The sequence below is a fragment of the Nothobranchius furzeri genome, chromosome 2 (genome assembly GCF_043380555.1).
Source record: "Nothobranchius furzeri strain GRZ-AD chromosome 2, NfurGRZ-RIMD1, whole genome shotgun sequence".
NCBI lineage: Eukaryota > Metazoa > Chordata > Actinopteri > Cyprinodontiformes > Nothobranchiidae > Nothobranchius > Nothobranchius furzeri.
This window is the reverse complement of record NC_091742.1, coordinates 5,473,217-5,492,308: the sequence shown is the minus strand read 5'-3', so window position 1 is coordinate 5,492,308 and position 19,092 is coordinate 5,473,217. Positions and strand designations below refer to the sequence as shown.

Genomic DNA, 19,092 nt, shown 5'->3' with positions numbered 1-19,092 from the left:
TTCTGTCCAAAACTCCATTCTTCTTAAGTTCATCCACTTTCAGTATTTACTATTGTGACAGTGTGTGTGTGTGTGTGTGTGTGTGTGTGTGTGTGTGTGTGTGTGTGTGTGTGTGTGTGTGTGTGTGTGTGTGTGTGTGTGTGTGTGTGTGTGTGTGTGTGTGTGTGTGTGTGTGTGCTGTCGCAACATCCCGATTGATGATGTGCCCTGGCTACTTGGCCAAGCAAATGTTCCTTTGGCTGACTGGTTAGAGCGTATAACTTTTACCCGGGAGTCTGGGGATCGAATCCCGTCCGAGTCCTCGTTTATCCACCTGGCCACACTATTGTTTTTTTTTTTTTTTTTTTTTTTTAACGACTGTTATACTTGTCTTACAGGAGCTTCTGAAGATGTTCTGTCTTGCTTCTCCATCATCACTCTCCAGCTCCTCAGACCAGCCACTCCAGAACCTTCCCAGATCCAGGATCAGAGCACTTTAATTAAAGTTTGAAACATGTCTGCTTGTTGTTCTCCTATAGAAGCCTTAAACTAGAATTTGCTAATGAGCTTTCTTGGCTAAAATATGCTCTTAAATGTTTTTATTTACATAATCAAGAAACACGTTTTTCATTGCTGCTTCACCAAGACATGACTGAAAATGTCCTCATGATCCTGAAACGCTGGTTAAAACAAATTACTTTTAACCTCTTATAAAACAAACGTGTCTGTTGATGATTATGCCCACTACAATACTGAAGCACCTGCATACTTGCTACCGATTTGCTAACTTTCTGTAATATTTGATATTTAAGTTGAAAACATGAACTGCTGTAACACAAATTCCAAATGTTCTAGTTGAGCACTTGTTTCTAATCAACTAATCATTATTTCTGTGATTAGTCAGCTTTTTCCTTTTCAATAAACACATGGAAAAATTACAATTATCTTACTGAAAAATGGTTTAACAGTGTTGCACATGTATAATAATCTGCACTGGTTTTCACAGTTATGGCATTCTTCAAGTGAAAAGATATTTACAATTGATTACTTCAAGTTCCTACTATTTACATTTTATGCATCGATACTGTAAATGGCTGTTTACTAAGGCATACAAAGTCAGTGCCTGTACACAGGTAGTTTGCTTGTAAATCTACATATTTCTGTTCTATATGATCCTGTATTCTTCATTAATGCTACTTACAAATCCACGAGTCTGTAGAATTGCCTTGTTTATTTGAGCAGGTATTGAACAATCCTTTTAGTTATTAACAAGTTGAGTGTGTGCTTAAGAGGAGTTTAAAAGTGTTAGCCTTAGAAAGTAGATGAGCCTCTCCCACAAACCACATTTTTTAAATTTAGGACTTTACGGAGTGTGCTGAAAGACAAAATGAGGCTGATCATCTCCATTTTTACAGGAGGCAACCCCCTGCTTACTAGGCAAGAACCCGTATGAGAACATTCCATGTGCAGCTAAAGATCTGTAAACTAAATAATGTCTGGAAACCACCAGGGACCAGGCCCAAAAGCATCACTTCAAAGACCTGACAGTCTGATCTGCTTTGTGTCATAAGGTGCAAACACGAGAAACCTTTTTAACATCCAGAGATTCTTACAGAAGGAACAACTCCAGCTGATATGTTGCATTCATTCGATGTCTTCCTAAATCTATATCTAATTATAAATTTGTAAATATTTTTCATAAATTGTAGTGCTCAAAACCTAAAGAGACAGTTGCTTCAGTCGATCTGTTCTGCTTCTGCAGCCAGACACTAAGCCAATCCAATAAAAGTACAGGCACTGACTTTGTATGCCTTAGTAAACAGCCATTTACAGTATCGATGCATAAAATGTAAATAGTAGGAACTTGAAGTAATCAATTGTAAATATCTTTTCACTTGAAGAATGCCATAACTGTGAAAACCAGTGCAGATTATTATACATGTGCAACACTGTTAAACCATTTTTCAGTAAGATAATTGTAATTTTTCCATGTGTTTATTGAAAAGGAAAAAGCTGACTAATCACAGAAATAATGATTAGTTGATTAGAAACAAGTGCTCAACTAGAACATTTGGAATTTGTGTTACAGCAGTTCATGTTTTCAACTTAAATATCAAATATTACAGAAAGTTAGCAAATCGGTAGCAAGTATGCAGGTGCTTCAGTATTGTAGTGGGCATAATCATCAACAGACACGTTTGTTTTATAAGAGGTTAAAAGTAATTTGTTTTAACCAGCGTTTCAGGATCATGAGGACATTTTCAGTCATGTCTTGGTGAAGCAGCAATGAAAAACGTGTTTCTTGATTATGTAAATAAAAACATTTAAGAGCATATTTTAGCCAAGAAAGCTCATTAGCAAATTCTAGTTTAAGGCTTCTATAGGAGAACAACAAGCAGACATGTTTCAAACTTTAATTAAAGTGCTCTGATCCTGGATCTGGGAAGGTTCTGGAGTGGCTGGTCTGAGGAGCTGGAGAGTGATGATGGAGAAGCAAGACAGAACATCTTCAGAAGCTCCTGTAAGACAAGTATAACAGTCGTTAAAAAAAAAAAAAAAAAAAAAAAAACAATAGTGTGGCCAGGTGGATAAACGAGGACTCGGACGGGATTCGATCCCCAGACTCCCGGGTAAAAGTTATACGCTCTAACCAGTCAGCCAAAGGAACATTTGCTTGGCCAAGTAGCCAGGGCACATCATCAATCGGGATGTTGCGACAGCACACACACACACACACACACACACACACACACACACACACACACACACACACACACACACACACACACACACACACACACACACACACACACACACACACACACACACACACACACACACACTGTCACAATAGTAAATACTGAAAGTGGATGAACTTAAGAAGAATGGAGTTTTGGACAGAAAGAGCACTGATGTTTCAGCTGGACTCACGAGCCACGAGGACAGACTGATACGGCAGCCACACTTTTAAGTAATCATCAGGTCTGACTGAAACAGCGTTTCTGCCTTTTACAGGTGGACAGAAAAAATAATAATGTTGACACATTGTTGATAATATTACTACATTTCAAGGCTTTTTCAATACAGTGAAATTAGTTGAAACAGAGCCGAGTTGTATTAGAAAACAGCAATCCGCACAGCCCGACAGCCCGGCGAATCTGGGATGAATTAGTGCTGCCTCAACCTCCTCGTCTTTCATTGGGTCACTGGAGTTTAAATTAAGTGGATGAGAAACCCATGGGGAGGGCTCTGCATAAATGAGAGTAAAGTTGAATTTTAAACGCGTTAAAACTGTCACAAAGTGGCGTTAAAAGCGGCGTTTTATGTCACAGGACGGCGAAAAAAGCGGCGTTCAATGTCCGTACCAAACGCCGTATTTTACGCCACCCACACAGAGAACGCGTCTGGGATTAGGGTGACGTAAAAAACGGCGTTCAATGTCCGGAAAAAACGGCGTATTTTACGGGCGTTCTACGGGACCGTTCAGAACGGCGTAAATTACGGCGTTCTGGCAGAGTTTTCGCCGTATTTTACGACGTCTTGGCACGTCAAACGGCGTTTTTTCGCCATTTCTTAACTAGACGGGTTGGGAAAGTGGCGTATTGTGACGGTTTTGGCTTGCCATAGTACACATCAGCATGGGACGCTCCTCGCGCCCCAACAATAGAGTGGTTCATACCATTATCCCCGACTGCTTTGGGGACGTTTTCATACACACAAACGTAATTTCACTCTCTCTACCGTAGCGAGAAGACACATGTCGCGTTGGAGTGAACCTGTTTAAGCTTTTGAGTTGCTAAACTTGGCGTTTCTTTTGACCAGACTAGATTTCACGTCTATTCCATCTACATCTTGTCGAAGAATCCCTTTTCGAAAAAGTCGCTGGATTCTTCTTCTTTTTCTTCTTCGCCGCCGCCTCTTCCAGCAGGACTGATATCAGAGTCGCCGCAGCCATGGATCTGACCCGGGGATTTAAATTCTTGGACACCGTGGCACGCTTTGCTACTCGGTAGAAGATGAAAAGAAAATAAGAGGAATTTTTTACCATCCCCATCAGGTAATGTTTACACATAATGTTTTATATTTTAACTTGAAAATCCAACTTCCTAAACCTTTATTGACCCTATTGCATCTTAGCACTGCAACTAACCGAGTCACCATGTTGTAACATTAGACTTGAGCTGGAGCTGCCAGACTAATAACGGGCTAGGTAATTCTACACTGCCTGAGCTGCTCAGACTCCCACATTACAACGTCACACAGGTGATGAATGGACCAGTGTTGACAACGCCTGGCTTCCAGGAGTAATCAAATCCCCAATTAATATAAAAGTATCAGTAAGGTATTTGTTGTTGCTGAAATAAAGGGACCGCTGGGTGAGAAACTGCAGCTCCACATCTGCATGCGCTCCTCTGCAGCAGCAGCGCTCAGTGTGGTCTTGACACATTTACAGTCTGAGGAATGTCTTGATGAGAAACCGGAGAGCAAATGTTTGCAGTGCTTTACAAATGACCAGAGATGATAGAAGTATCCAGAATATCCCATGAGTTTAATCAGACTGGAAGTTTCAGTTTTGCTGCAATGTGATGAAGCCAACTGCTGGCAATGCTTTTAATGCTCGCATACTGACTTTCCTTTGCATTTAGAGGGTTTGAGGGTCTATTTCAGCCAGACAGGTTTGCAAACTGGCATGCATGGGGGATGGTAGAGTTTCTGCCAGGTGAAAATCACGGTTTGTGAAATTTGACCCTTTCTCTGTAGTTTTTCCAATGCAACAGAAATGTGTGCTCAAGGAATGGTATTTGTATGGGGCATCGATTTGTAAAGTAATTTGTTCCAAAATTATTGGCTGATTGCAAACATTTAGCATGGAATTATGACAAGTAAATTTTAAAAAATTAAACGAAATCTATTAAGTAAAATATTAGGCTGTGTTTTACATGGGGCATCAAAATTTTAAAGAACATATTTAAATTTAGAAAAAATATTAATTCTGTATGGGGGACTGATTGTAAAATTATCAGCTATGTTTGGCCACATTTTACTTTAAATAGTAATTTTGAAAACCTTTTCTAATGTACGTATGTATGTATGTATGTGTGCGTGCATGCGCGTGTGCGTGTGTGCGTGCGTGTGTGTGTGTCAACAGTCAGTTTTTTTATAGATTGCTGATTATAAAGTAATACACGCAAAAATCAACTACTACTCTTGACCATATTTAAATATTTTTTTTAGTATCTCAGCTAAATGAAGTTATATCTAAATATTTTACTTGCATGTCCAAATTTTAATACCGTCTAGCTTCCTGCACATGTTACCAAGGTGTGCGGTATTACCAGGACTAATTTTTAAAATTATAACGTAACTCTCATTACCAAGCAGTTTTTTTTGGACCTTCACTGTTCAGTGTTGAATAACAAACACTATAACTAAAACAATAACATAACACATAATATTAACACCTTTTTAAAAACACAGCTTATAAAAAGATTTTTCACCCGAAAAACCAGCATGTTTACCTTTTTCGGCTTTAACCTCCTACTACTTAAAACCGACTTCGATGAGCCTGTGGCTCCGACATACAGGTACTTTGGTGCTAGTCGAGACATCTGGGGAAAGCTGGCAGCTTATTTTTCACCAGAAAAGTGCATCGTTGTCTTTTAATAACAGGCTCCAGACAGAAAGGTGCTATTTCAGCTACGGTTCGCTGTATACAGTAATACTGTAATATTACCCAAGCCTATTACATATATAACACAACCCTAGTTCTAAAGTATTTCTTTAAAGAGACAATGTGTAGTTTTTACCAGTAATTTCTGGAAGCATCCATCAAAATGTTGTTAAAATGAGTAAAATGATGCCCAGTTGTTGAAAAATATTGGTGGCTTCGTAACATATAACCATAAAAATCAGGTCTACAATACATAGGAGTGGGTCTAAGTCTTTGATGCCATATTAGATGCCATGTGTCCTTCTACGGGAGCCCATGAGGACAACATGCATTTACTGATTTGAATCAAATAGTTACAAAACTTTCTATATTCTTAAATGTTGTCGTTTTACACATTTACCTCTTCACTTGTTGCCAATGATGAATGGGAGTCTGATGTGCTTGTTATTTTGTGCACGTTTGCACTTCCCAGGGTTTTTTTTTTTTTACCCTGATGAGCATCTGTTGGTAAGGTCTTACTCCAACACAAAAATACTGCTTGCTTACAATGATTAAGGAATCTACTGCCCCCTATCGTCAGGAAAAATATACACTGTCACTTTAAATATTTGCATAGGAGCTCTCTATGTTTAAAAATATTTGGATAAATCTTTATATTTTTAGAATTACTTGTAAAGATTTAGCTTTATGTGAATTAGGATTTGTTTATAAATATTTATATATGTCTATCTATTTAGGAATAAATCAAGATATTTAGAATTTTAAAATTCCGTAAATTCAGACATTAAATTGTGATATTTGAACAAATTTGATGAAAAAGGCAACTTTAAATTTTCACACCACATGTTTTAAATCTATGAGGAGCTGAAAGTGCCAAAAACAATGGTTACAGACTTAAGTATGGATAAATGTCGCTGTTCATTATTTTAATGTAATGTTCTACAATTGGCACCCAAATGCATTTATAACTTGTGAAAACAAATGTTTTCTTAAATTTTTTAAATATTTTTTAAATATATATATTTTTATTGTTCTTGTGAATCACCTCCTGATTTTTATTTTGAGGCGCTATATTAGGGCTGGGCGATATGGCCTAAAATCAATATCACGATATATTGAGGATTTCACCCCGATAACGACAAATGGACGATATCTACAGGTATGCCAGAAAAAAAAGTTGTCCACTAGATGGGGCTGTCACATGTATTACGTTTAGTCACATTTTAACGGGACATGAACGTTGCTAACCTACACATATCTTTTCATTTTTAATTATCAGATTTATTGACATGGGAAAAATGATCTCATTAAGAGCCAGAAATGTTGATAATGATGAATTTTCGATGTATTTCCCAGCCCTACGCTATATATAAAAATTGTTTGTTCTTCTTCCTAACGTATTGTGATGCCAGTTTATTTATTTGTCTTAAAATAATAACAAACATTTCTGCTGGATGTCAGTTTGACCCAAGTGAAGAACTCGGTTTTGCGGTTGTTGAATCTGCACATTTTAGCAGCCTGTAGTGAGTATTTCATGTCCACATCAATGCCCTATGATGATGATTCATCTTTTGCAACATTGGTTGCAGGGCCAGTGATGAAAATCTAAGTGCACTCACTGCTGTGCATGCCACTTCCAACAATGGATTAGTAGCTCCAGCCTGTGTCTGCAATGAACCGAGGCAGTCAGCTATAACGATGAGGCATGAGGGACACAAACTGGGGTGTAGCTGCCATGGTTGCTGAGTGTGATGTGTAAGAACTCAATCATATTGCTGACTCGGTTATTCAATAATGAGGTTTGCCTGTTCAAATCAGCTTTGTGCTTTAGTCCAGAAGAAAAGGTCTGAAAACTCAAATATTGAAATTTGCTTTAATGAATTCACTTCACACAAGTATGAACTAATGGGTGCTATGTAAAGCATTGATTTGTATACGAAAGCACTCCTCGAACTTGAACAATGAGTCAGTCCAGCTGTTAAAGCTAATAAAATTTAGAGATCATACTTGTGGAATATTGAAATTGATATTTTTGGTTCTTGGTCTATAAAGTAGGGATGCACCGATCAGGTTTTTTGCTGCCGATCACCGATACCGATATCAAAGAATGCTGATCACCGATACCGATCACCGATACCGATCACGTGGTTTGGCCAGAAATTTTCTACAACATTATAATGAGTGGTACAAACTACATAATCTGGGAATAAAGGAAATGTAATCTAATCTAAAATGGTCTGTGTTAGGGTTGTCACGGTGTGAAAATTTAACCTCACGGTTATTGTGACCAAAATTATCACGGTTTTCGGTATTATCGCGGTATTTTTTTTAAACGTGCTACATTTTCACACAATTAAATAAACCCTGCATGTCAGGAAATATTGTCCTCAGTTTGTGTCTAAATTTTGCCTAAAATGTGTTATTTTGTAATTATGTTGTTTATTTGTTTACATTTTTCCCCTTTAGTCTTTAAAATACCAATATTTGCCCATAACTTCTTATTTCATGTCTGTTTGATGTCATCATTTAAAAATATTAGATCAGATGATACTCAGTACTCAAGTAGCCTTCTAATCAGATACTTTTTTTTTACCCTTACTTGAGTAATAAACCCTATATTAGGAAAATATTGTCCTCGGTTTGTGTCCTTCCAGTGAGCTTTGCAGATGTGGGAAAATGTCATCAGGCAGTAATCATTGTAAAATTCATAATTATTCTCGGAGAGAGACCAACTCTTATCTGCCCCTGGGAGCCCCGTAATGCATAGCGTCATTTCAACATGGGGGTGTCCGCGATACGGTTTATATGCAGGTAGCGGCGCTGCAGCTGCTTTATATAGCGACTCGTTGCATTCCCCCTCAACCCAAATCCTCGGATCACGCATTTTAGCTAAAACGCTAACGTTAGCTTGCCTTGCGTTGACTGTAGAGTTGTGGGTGATGGTCACGCAGATGTGTCATGAGATCTGAAGCGTTGCTGCCTTTCACAGACACTTTTTCTGCACGTGCTGCAAACAGGATAGCCGTCTTCTATCAACTCCCTCGGCATTCTTCAAATATCTAAAATATGGCCGTACTTCCCACTTTGTCTTCTTTGAGGGATAATAAATGTCCTGAGTGCTGCCGTCTCCTCCTGTGGCCATTATTTCAGCTTTAGCTTCAAGAAAGTTTTGGTTGTAAACAACAAAGTGCGCATGTGCCGCCGGCAACTTCAGCCGATGATACGGTGGCTGGTAAGGGTCACCGCGCCTACACCGCAGCCACGGTAAACCCACCAAGATAATATAGTTTTTTTTTAAAAACAAGACGGTTATTATTGTCAACTTTTTTTTTTATCGGGGTTTACCGCTACACTGGTTACCGTGACAACCCTACGGCTGATCGGTCTGCTTTGATCTGTTTTGAAAATTCCAATCAAAACCGATAGGCGCGCTATCGGCCGATTACGATCAAATGCCGATCCATCGGTGGATCCCTACTATTAAGTAGAAGTTTCACTCACTGACAAGTACCTGCAGCTGGATTTCCACATGAAAACTGAGCACATTCCCAATTTGTCTGGTGCTTTCTTTTTTTGCTTTTGAGAGATGAAAATTCCTGTGTGGTTGGCACTTCTCATGTTTTTTCTTCTTCTATGTGTATCAGAGGCCCTTGTGAGAGAACAATTTTGGCAAGCCTCCTGTGGAGGCTTTTTGGACCTCTGTTTGTTGACACAGCTCTGATCCTCTGCCAGGCTCTTAGTTTTCTCATGCTACCAAGATCTGCATCGCTCATTTCTGCCTTCCTCTTTTGTCTTCTCCTCTCCAAGGTCGAGTGGGGTGATAGAAGGATACATGCTAATACGGGACATAATGACGAAACATGCAGAGACGGAGATAGAACATGACAAAAGATGAGTAAAATGAGGAGAAAGTGGGAGGGAGGTGGGCGAGGGATCTGGAATAACCAGAAAGAGCAGAAATTGGTGTGTGGGCAACAGGCAGTTCCAGTTAATGTGCCATTCAGTGGAGCCACAGACAGACCTCCTATCTCCCAGCTGTTGGGATGCTCCCGAGGGTCCGGCACACAGGAGTTATTGTTCCTCTTCTTGGCCAGGCCCACCAGCTCCATAATACCGCTTCTGTCCACTGGCTGGACTGGTCTGACAGAGAGACACCAGTGCACAGTTCAGCCGTCTGACTGATGCTCCTTGTGTGTCGCCACCACTGTGTCCCATAGAGGTGATGGAGGTGGTTTCTTTACCTCGCTTCTCTTCTTAACAAGATTCTGTCCTATACCATACAGACTTTTACTACTTCTCTTTTCTAGTGATCCATCACCTTCTATTTCACTTTATCTCGCTCCTTGTGTCCTGCACGGCTAGTCTCTGTTTTATTCTGTCACATAAGGGAGGAGAGGGTGCTGACAGGCTGAAACAGAAATGCTTGACTGTCTCCCAAGACATAAGGACAACCGAGGTTAGAGTGGCCCCTACAGCGCTCAACTGTGCAAAACCGACAGTGTTTTCCCTAGGAATTTTTCCAGCTGTGGTGGTGGTGGTGGGGGGGGGGGGATTATGACACGTCTCACCTTTGTTAATATTGTTTTATTTGATGCACTCCACTTTGAACTGCACTAATCCAGCAACTGCTGCATTTTAATAACTAGTATTACCGTAATTTCCGGACTATAGAGCGCACCTCAATATAAGCCGCAGCAGGCTAAAAGCCGCAGATATCTACTGAACTGAAAACGTAGTTTAACTCAATGTAACTGAACTGATCAGTATCAAACAAAACAGAAAAGTTATTGATTAGTTTATTCATCGTCGTCCTGCGCACTGAAACCACTGAAGTCCTCTTCTTCAGTGTTGGAGTTGAACAGCCTCAGAAGAGCTTCGTCACATACCTTTTCTGTGGTGATGTCAGTGTGGCTGTCCGTGTTGCTGTCATCATCCCGGGGTGAAGCTGGGAAAACAAGCAGCGCCGTTTTACTGTGAAGAAAATCCTCCTGGGTGCTTTCCCATTCCTTCATTAGACTTTCCTGCATCCATCCTTTCTGGTTGACTAAAGCCGCACCTCATTATAAGCCGCGTGGTTCAAAGCGTGGGAAAAAGTAGCGGCTTATAGTCCAGAAAATATGGTAAATGTGAATACACCAATAAATGCACAATAATAATTATTGTTTTAAACTCTCAGTGACACACTTTTGGGGGGGGGGGGGGGGGCTTGGCACTTCATTTTTCTTGGCGTCTGGAAAAACATCTCCTTTTGCCCCCCTTTATTTGAGAGAGAGAGAGAGATCCGTTACTGTGTGTGTGTGTGTGTGTGTGTGTGTGTGTGTGTGTGTGTGTGTGGGCTGGACTGAGCTTCCGGCTGCAGAGTTTTGTGTGTAGGGAGGGGCGGGCGCTCCATGTGAAGAAGAACAAGAAGAAAATATAATTTCTATAGCACCTCTCAAGATAAAAATCACGAGACGCTTCACAAAAAAAAAAAAAAGTAAAAATATAAAAAAATAATTTAGAAAATGGTTAAAAATATATTTTAAATCAGCAATAATAGACAATTGTGATTAAAAAATGTTAAGAAAGAGAGAGTGAACAGGAAAGAGGGAAATCAGTGGATCCTGAGGAAGGTGGGATAGGTGGGGAGAGCAGAATAAAGAGAGTGGTGAAGAAGGTCATACAAAAGCCAGCTTGAACAAGTGAGTCTTCAGCTGCTTTTTAAAGGAGACCACTGAGTCCACTGATCTCAGGCTCAGGGGGAGAGAGTTCCAGAGTCTGGGGGCCACAGCAGCAGATGATCTGTCATCTTTGGTCTTTAGCCTGGTGCTGCACAACCAGTAGGCTTTAGTCACTGGACCTCAGGGACCTGCTGGGGGTGTAGGGACTAAGAAGATCACCAATGTAAGATGGTGCTTGTCCATGTAAGGCCCTATATACCAGAACCAGGATCTTGAAATGAACCCTGAAGTTGACTGGCAGCCAGTGAAGCTGGAGGAGAAGCGGGGTGATGTGGGTGTGTTTGGAGGACTTGGTCAGAAGCTGAGCACAGGTGTTCTGAACCACCTGTAGACGGTTCAGGGAGGTTCTGCTCAGACACGTGAAAAGAGAGTTACAGTAGTCTAAGCGTGAGGAGATGAAGGTGTGGAGAACTGTCTCAAGTTCAGAGCGGGACAGAATGGGACTCAGCTTAGCAATGTTCCTGAGATGGAAGAAGGAAGAGCGAACATGTGACTGTCCAATCACAGAACGTGAAGACAGTCAGTTACCCAATGAGGATTTTCCTTCAGCACGATTACAGATATTTACGAGTTTTACTCGTTTCATGCTCGTATTCGTCAAAAATGCTTTATCCATACCGGATACTAGTCTGAAACGAGTATCCGGCTCATCCCTAGCTGTAACCACCCTGCCCTGCCTCCTCCTCCTTGCTGCCTGACAGCTGTGATCACAAGCAACAACAGAGTAGTTCCCGCTGCTTCTTCGGGAAACAGCGCAAAAAAAAAAATCTATAAAACCGGATCTTGTAGGCGTGGCGCTGGGATTTCAGCCGTGGCGGCCCACCACGGCTACCCCAATGCAAGGGAAACACTGACCGAGTTTTATTTTTTCTGTCTTAGTGCTTCTCTTTTTTTAATCCCCCATACTAATTTTTACATCACTGGCTTTGGTTTTTTTTTTCCTTCATCTGCAGCAAGTTCCAGTTAATGTATTGCAACTATCTGGCTGCTAACAAGCTGCACCGCACCGCTTGATGCAAGAGGTCTGTCACTCATCACATCACTGGAGCCTCAAATGAGTTTTGGAAAAGGATTTTTCTTGCTTTTTTTGTGTTGAGCCTTGCTGCACCTCTTATCTGTCACTTGCAGCCTGTGTAACAGGAAGTCCATGCTCTTGCTCTCTGGCTTTAAAGATTTCTTTTTACCTTTTTATTTATTTATTTATTTTTAAGGGTAAAGTGCCTAAACAGCCCACGGCAGAGAGCATTGTCAAGAGCAAAAAAAAAAAAAAAAAATGAAAGCCTTTTGATTTAGCTGGAAATAACTGGAGAGCCTCCCACTTCTCACACATCGTCTTTCAGAGACAAGCAGCTGTTTCCAAAATGAAGGTGTTCTGTGACTAGCCGGTCTTTAACTGTGAGCTGAAAGCCCAACAGAGTAAACTAAGGTCTGCCGAGGCCACTCCCTTGGTGTCATGTGTACGTTTGGATGTAGTCTGATCTCTTTCTTTTCCTCGGCACAATGCTGACTTGATTTGCTCCTGGGGTGAATCGGATACGTGGTTCTCACTGGAAGCTTTTGGCAGAAGAAAGCGTGGATGCTCATGGTTTGTGTTTGTTCCTGCTCTTGTAAATCTTGGATATCTTATTTTGCTCTTCTGCTACATTTAGAGCTTCTCCATATTTGAATGAATTTAAATATTCAAAGTTAAACAAAACTGTGAACTCTGATGATCGTGATGCATGTCGCTGCACGGCGGTTTAAACTCCTCCTTTTGACTCTCTTCCTCGTTTTCCTGCCCTCATTCCCACATTTGAGGTCTCACACTTATTTGATTCTTATTGAGCCGGAATGGCCGATGCGGCCAACAAGAGGCACGTTTATCACACTCGCAGTGTGAATCCCTCTTGTCAGATCTTCCTCAAGATTTTTCCATCTTTATTCAATTACAGATGCACTAAATTTTCAAGATTGTCCTTAAATGTTCGATTTTCTTGTGCTGGATGAGTAATTGCAGAGAAGATGTAAAGAAGCAAAGATATTGAGGGATTGCAGACAAAAGCGAGGTAGAAAAAAGAAGATGCATGGGTTTGTGTTCTCTGTACATCATGTACCACAGGATTTCTTTTGTTTCTTAACCCTCAGGCGTCATTAGGGACATTTTAGTCCATTTAGGCAGTTTTTTGTTTTTCTTTTTGACGCCATTTCACCACCGTTTGTGCATATGGTACAAAATTTTGTCGCAAAACCTCTCTCTGAACAAATTTTGAAATTCTATTTGGAATTTTTAAAATAGACTAAGGGGACACTATGAAAAAATACACTATACACTTGAGACTTTAGAGGACAAAAAGGTCCGCTTTTAAAAGTGGCCATAAAAAATGTATGCATAAATATTTATTTTTGCTTTTTTTTCATAGATCTGTTGAACAACTTCAGCCCTGGTCAAACATAAAAAAATGCAATCATTTGAGGCTTTTAACCCTTGAAATGCCAGTTAAGTATTGCTGTAATTTATGAAAAAAAAAAACACACAAAAACAGAGTTATTTTCTAAAAAAAAAGACATTTTTTTGGCCTGGGGTGTTAAGTACAAATCAGTCTTGATTATGTTATGAAATATCTAAAATTTTGAATTTTTTTGCGTTTATAGTTTTTACATAGGAACATATTTAAAATCTACTATACACTTGAGCCATTAGAGGACAAAAACGCCCACTTTTAAAACTGCTTTAAAAATGGTCCAGATTTAATATTTTTTTCTGCTTTTTGGGTCTAAATCTTGTGATCAACTTCAGTTCTGATCAAAAAAATCAAATATTGAATATTTATCTAAATTTTAACCCTTTATATGCCAGTTTGGTTATGTGATCCTAATTTTTTCATGAAAAAAGCAGACAAAAGAAGAGATATAAAACATATTTGAAGTGACTGAAATCATTTTTTTAAAATCAGCCTTGGATATGTCAAGAGTCTGGCAAAATATCACATTTTATGCTTTTTTAGTTTTTGTGTAGCAGCAGGTTCCCGAGCGCGGCTGTGTCTGCAGCTCACCGCTCCCCCAGGGGATGGGTCAAATGCGGAGAACAAATTTCGCACACACATCAGTGTGTGTGATGACTAATGGGACTTTAACTTTATTCAAACTGGCATTTCAAGGGTTAAAAGCCTTAAAATAATTGAATTTTTTGTATGTTTGAGCAGGGCTGAAGTTGTTCAACAGATCTATGAAAAAAAGCAAATAAAATATTATTGTATACATTTTTTATGGCCACTTTTACAAGCAGACGTTTTTGTCCTCTAATGACTCTTTAGGATGAAATTTCAAGTGAAGCCTGAGGGTTAACCAACACAAGATTGTTGTGCCAGTCTTTAATTGATTTCCTGTGGCATTTTTGTCTGTCCCAATTTGTAATATCAGGGCAGGCAGTCTTTAAAAGAAGGCTATTATGCCGCAGTTGTTTCTCAAACAAAGCTGAAAGACTGAAATAAAGTGGTGAGAAAAGAAAGGAGAAAAAGGGAAGTAGCCTCTTAGCGTCCTGTTGTGTTTGTCCACGGTTTCACAGCGGGGGTGCTTGTGCACTCAGACAACTGCTACCTTCAATTAGGAGCCAGGGTTTGGCTGTTCGTTTTCAGCTCTCAGCAAGAAGCCAGCTCCGATCTGGATTTGCATGAGACCCAAGGACAGGGCTCCTCTGATTTGCGATGGATGGCAGCCAAGCAGAGGCTTCAAGTGGAAGCTGCTCCTCAAAAATCCTTTGGTCTTTCATGGTTCGCAGGAAATGCCAGCATCACTTAAACCATCGGCGAGAAAACCAACTCATGCTGCAGCCACTTTGCTTTTGTTGTTGTGTTTATCATGCAGCCATTTTTGTCGGTACCCCTGAGCAGCAGTCTCTAGTGAAAGATGCGTTTATCAATAAGAAGGGCAGTGGAGGAAAGTTCTAGTTTAAACTTTAGTCCTGCTAGCTAACTATTCTGAGACACAACAGTCGCTTATATAACTGACTTCCATATTAGCTACCATTAGCAGCTTATGTAAGAAAGAGAAAACTGTAATGTTGGTTCATATACATCAACCATACGCTATGCCTCTGTCAGTATCCGCTGGTATTCCCTCTTAGTCCTTGTGTCTTTGCTCATGTGTGAATGTTTGCATATCATGCATGAGATCACACGTATCTTGGCTGATATTGTTTTATGTGAGTGCTGCTGACCTGACCTCAAGACGGTGGATGAGCAATAGTGGTCACCAGCCTCGGAGGTCGGAGTGAAGCTGCTTTGGAGCTTTAACGGTTGAACCTTCATCTTCCTGACCTCGCCGCGGAAAAACGTTGTGATTTTTATGAACCATGACACTGTTTGCTGCAGACTGACCCAGTTCTGTAGCTTGGACAGTCACAACTGTATGAGATGCTTGTGAAAAGGTTTTTCTTAGGTGGAATAATGTGGATTTATCTAGCAGGTTGAAGACAGTTATTAATTTTACTATCCGTTTATGTACTCGCACAAAGAAACATTATTGTATCGTAGCTTGTTGACAGTATTGTGGTCTACGCTGGCCACGTTGTATGCTGATATGTATAGTTTTTTTACTTATTACTTTTTCTGTCAGTGATAAAAGATTTTCACACCTGTCAAAAACTGTAGTTTTAGTCTAGAACATTTACCAGTTTATTATATTCACAGTATATATGTTACTGTTAGAGGTAACCCAGACAGAGGTGTTCTTTCAACTTGCAAAAATATGTGCAAAAAGTGTACAAGATATGAAAGACGATTCACATCTCAAAGGCACAATTTGAAACAGAAATTGATTGTTTCTTGTAACTGTCTCTAATGCTAAAGATTAAAACAATTTTTTGTTGAAAAAAGGATAGTGCCATAGTTGTTTTGGTCCAGTTTCACAACGATACTGCAAGATCTCATGCATGATTAGAGGATAATTAATTAATTAACAGCTTTTATGTTTTTTATGACTTTTTCTTTGGTGGCCTTCTTGAAGGGGCTGAATCTGTTGATCACTTTCTGTAAGTTTAATTATTCAGGAGTTATTTTGGCAACATTACACACAAACACACACACCGGCAAAAACGTGTGTTTTCAGATTGTATTCAGCTCCAACTTTAGCAACTATAAATCAACAGAGAACTTTAGAGACTCTAAATGACAGTTTACTGATCTTTAAGTTTGATGAACATCCTTTAAAGTAACAATAGATAGTTATTTTTTTATTTTATTTTTTTTACTTTAAGCTAGAGCTTTAACATTGATCTAAGTTCAGTCTCAGTTTCTGACCAAGTCCTCCAAACAAACCCACAGCAGCCCGCTTCTCCTCCAGCTTCACTGGCTGCCAGTCAACCTCAGGGTTCATTTCAAGATCCTGGTTCTGGTCTATAGGGCCTTACATGGACAAGCACCATCTTACATTGGTGATCTTCTTAGTCCCTACACCCCCAGCAGGTCCCTAAGGTCCAGTGATCAAAGCCTACTGGTTGTGCAGCACCAGGCTAAAGACCAAAGGTGACAGATCATTTGCTGCTGTGGCCCCCAGACTCTGGAACTCTCTCCCCCTGAACCTGAGATCAGTTGACTCAGTGGTCTCCTTTAAAAAGCAGCTGAAGACTCACTTGTTCAACCTCCGTCACCACCCTCTCCTTGTTCTGCTCTTATTCCGCCTTTCCCCGCAATCCATTGATTTCCCTTTTTCCTATTAATTTTCTCTCTTCCTTTCCATACATTATGTATGTTTTAATCACAATTAAAAAAAATCTCATTTTAAACATATTTTGAATATTTTTTAAACGTTTTTATACTTGAATTTTTGTGTTTTGTGAAGCGCCTCGTGCTGTTTATCTTGAGAAGCGCTATATGAAAAGGATATTTGTTCTTTTCTTTTCTTTTTTTTCTTTTCAGTGATTGTTGAGTTGACCAGTTTCATATTTCATTCTGCACCCCTCTGCTGACCAAAAACTGCACACGATGATGTGGAGTGGCTAGGTGCCCTATAGGAGAATCTCTTTACCTGCTTTAGGGCTGTTAGCAGTAATGCTAGCAGTTAGCATTTTGAATTCACTGATCATCAAAAAAAATAAATAAATAAAAATAAAACACAAGAAGAAAAAGAAGTTTGATTTATCTGTTGCATCATGGCTGAGCCTGGAAGTAAACCTAAGAGAGTAATGACTTTGGAAGTGAAGCAAATCTCTATCATCTGACATTGGCGCAGCCTACACTAGTGTGACGGTGCTAAAGGAGGCTACAACATCATGGACTGATGGTGACCTGGCTTTGTTTCTACTGGACTTGTAAGTAATATTAGTTTATAACAGTGTGGATCTTTTTACTTTGTGGTAATTTTAGTATTAGTTGGGTTATGTTAGCAGTAGCTCATTGTTTGCTACTGTATAGCAGGCTGCAACAGGGTTGTTTACAACGGTTGTAATTCCACTTTCAACCAGAGGAGCAGGAAACTTTTGTGTCACTTTAACAACTCCAGCACTTTCTAAACAGGCTGCTTTGAAAAAAGGTGCAAAATGTCATGCTCTGAGAACTCTTATCTTTTAAATGTCTGTGTTTGCCTAATCAAGCTTAAAGCTGGTTAAATGCCAAACCAGTCTTTGGAGTTAAACAAGCTTGGCGTCGGAGGCCTGGAGGAGCGCCGTCCTCCTCCAGCTAATCAGTGAAGCTGCAGACCACAGGGGTCCCTCCACAAAGTGTAGGATAAGGTCAGAGAGAGATTTGAATACTGTCTGTGTGGTTATATAAATGTTAGTTGCAACTTGAGGCAAAAACCTGGCTTGCTTAGCTGAACCTCAGAAGGACAGATAGCTGCTGACAGACAGCCCCGGCTTTACCTTTGGCGCTGCTGCAGACCTTCTTTTTTTCCTGTTTGTCTCAGTATTTGTTATTGTTTACAAGCCAGTCTGCATTTCTCCCTACATCCCACTCACATCTATCTTTCACATGGTTTCTCCTGCAGAAACACATCCTAAATCCTTTTGTCCTACTTCTATAAACTGAAGCTGCACATTCAGAGCTGACTGCTTTAAATGAAGTAGACGATGACTGCTAACTTGTAGTTGATAGGAGTTGCTCGCTGGACATCAGCCGCGTCTGAGTGGTTGACAACTCTTTTTAAAAACACTGAAATATTTTGAGTTCACTGGAAGGTAACAGAGGGAAGCAGAACAATTGGGGCAATGGTTGCCTGGAGCTTCACAATCATGGCATATATTAACCAAAGGTAAAGAGGAATTCTCTACAGGCTCAGTTTAAAAAAGGGCCTTTTTAGTCTTAAACATCTGCTCATGTACCACTGCTGCGTATCCTCAGTGATTTAATGACCTGATGGCTTTTATTTACATTCCTATAGATTACTTTTGAGTGCATTTTTCTTTCTAACCAATCATTTTGAGTATAATGCTGCAACTTCATGTGTTTACATAAAACACAGCCTTATTGGGAGCCTAATGGTTGTATGCAAGGTTTGCATTTGTGCTGATTCTATGTTAAACCGGCCACGTATATGGCGTGTAACCCGTTGCTTGAAGCTGAATCTCAAACTGTTGTGAAGAAACTACAAACAGACAAACATTTGCAAGGGAGTTTTCAAATGGATTGCTTCAGTTTCCTTGCGTGACTCTGGATTTTAAAAAAATCTGCAAAACAAGCTTCATCTCAAAATGTTAATTGATCTCACGTGTGTCTTCTCGTCATTGGCTGTAAGTTTTTTATGTTTGCT

The 19,092-nt window shown here is 39.9% G+C and overlaps 1 protein-coding gene across 4 annotated transcripts in view; it reads left to right on the top strand.

Moving 5' to 3' along the window:
• The first annotated feature begins 2,799 nt into the window (after positions 1–2,799).
• wasf1 (WASP family member 1) overlaps positions 2,800–19,092 on the top strand; it is a 74,414-nt gene continuing 58,121 nt past the window's right edge. Inside the window, exon 1 of one of the 4 annotated variants that reach the window (XM_070543329.1) lies at positions 2,800–4,036. The gene's annotated coding sequence lies outside the window, so the exon portion shown is untranslated. The remainder of the gene's footprint in view (positions 4,037–19,092) is intronic. The other 3 variants (XM_015947360.3, XM_015947362.3, XM_015947361.3) reach the window with 3 other exon arrangements.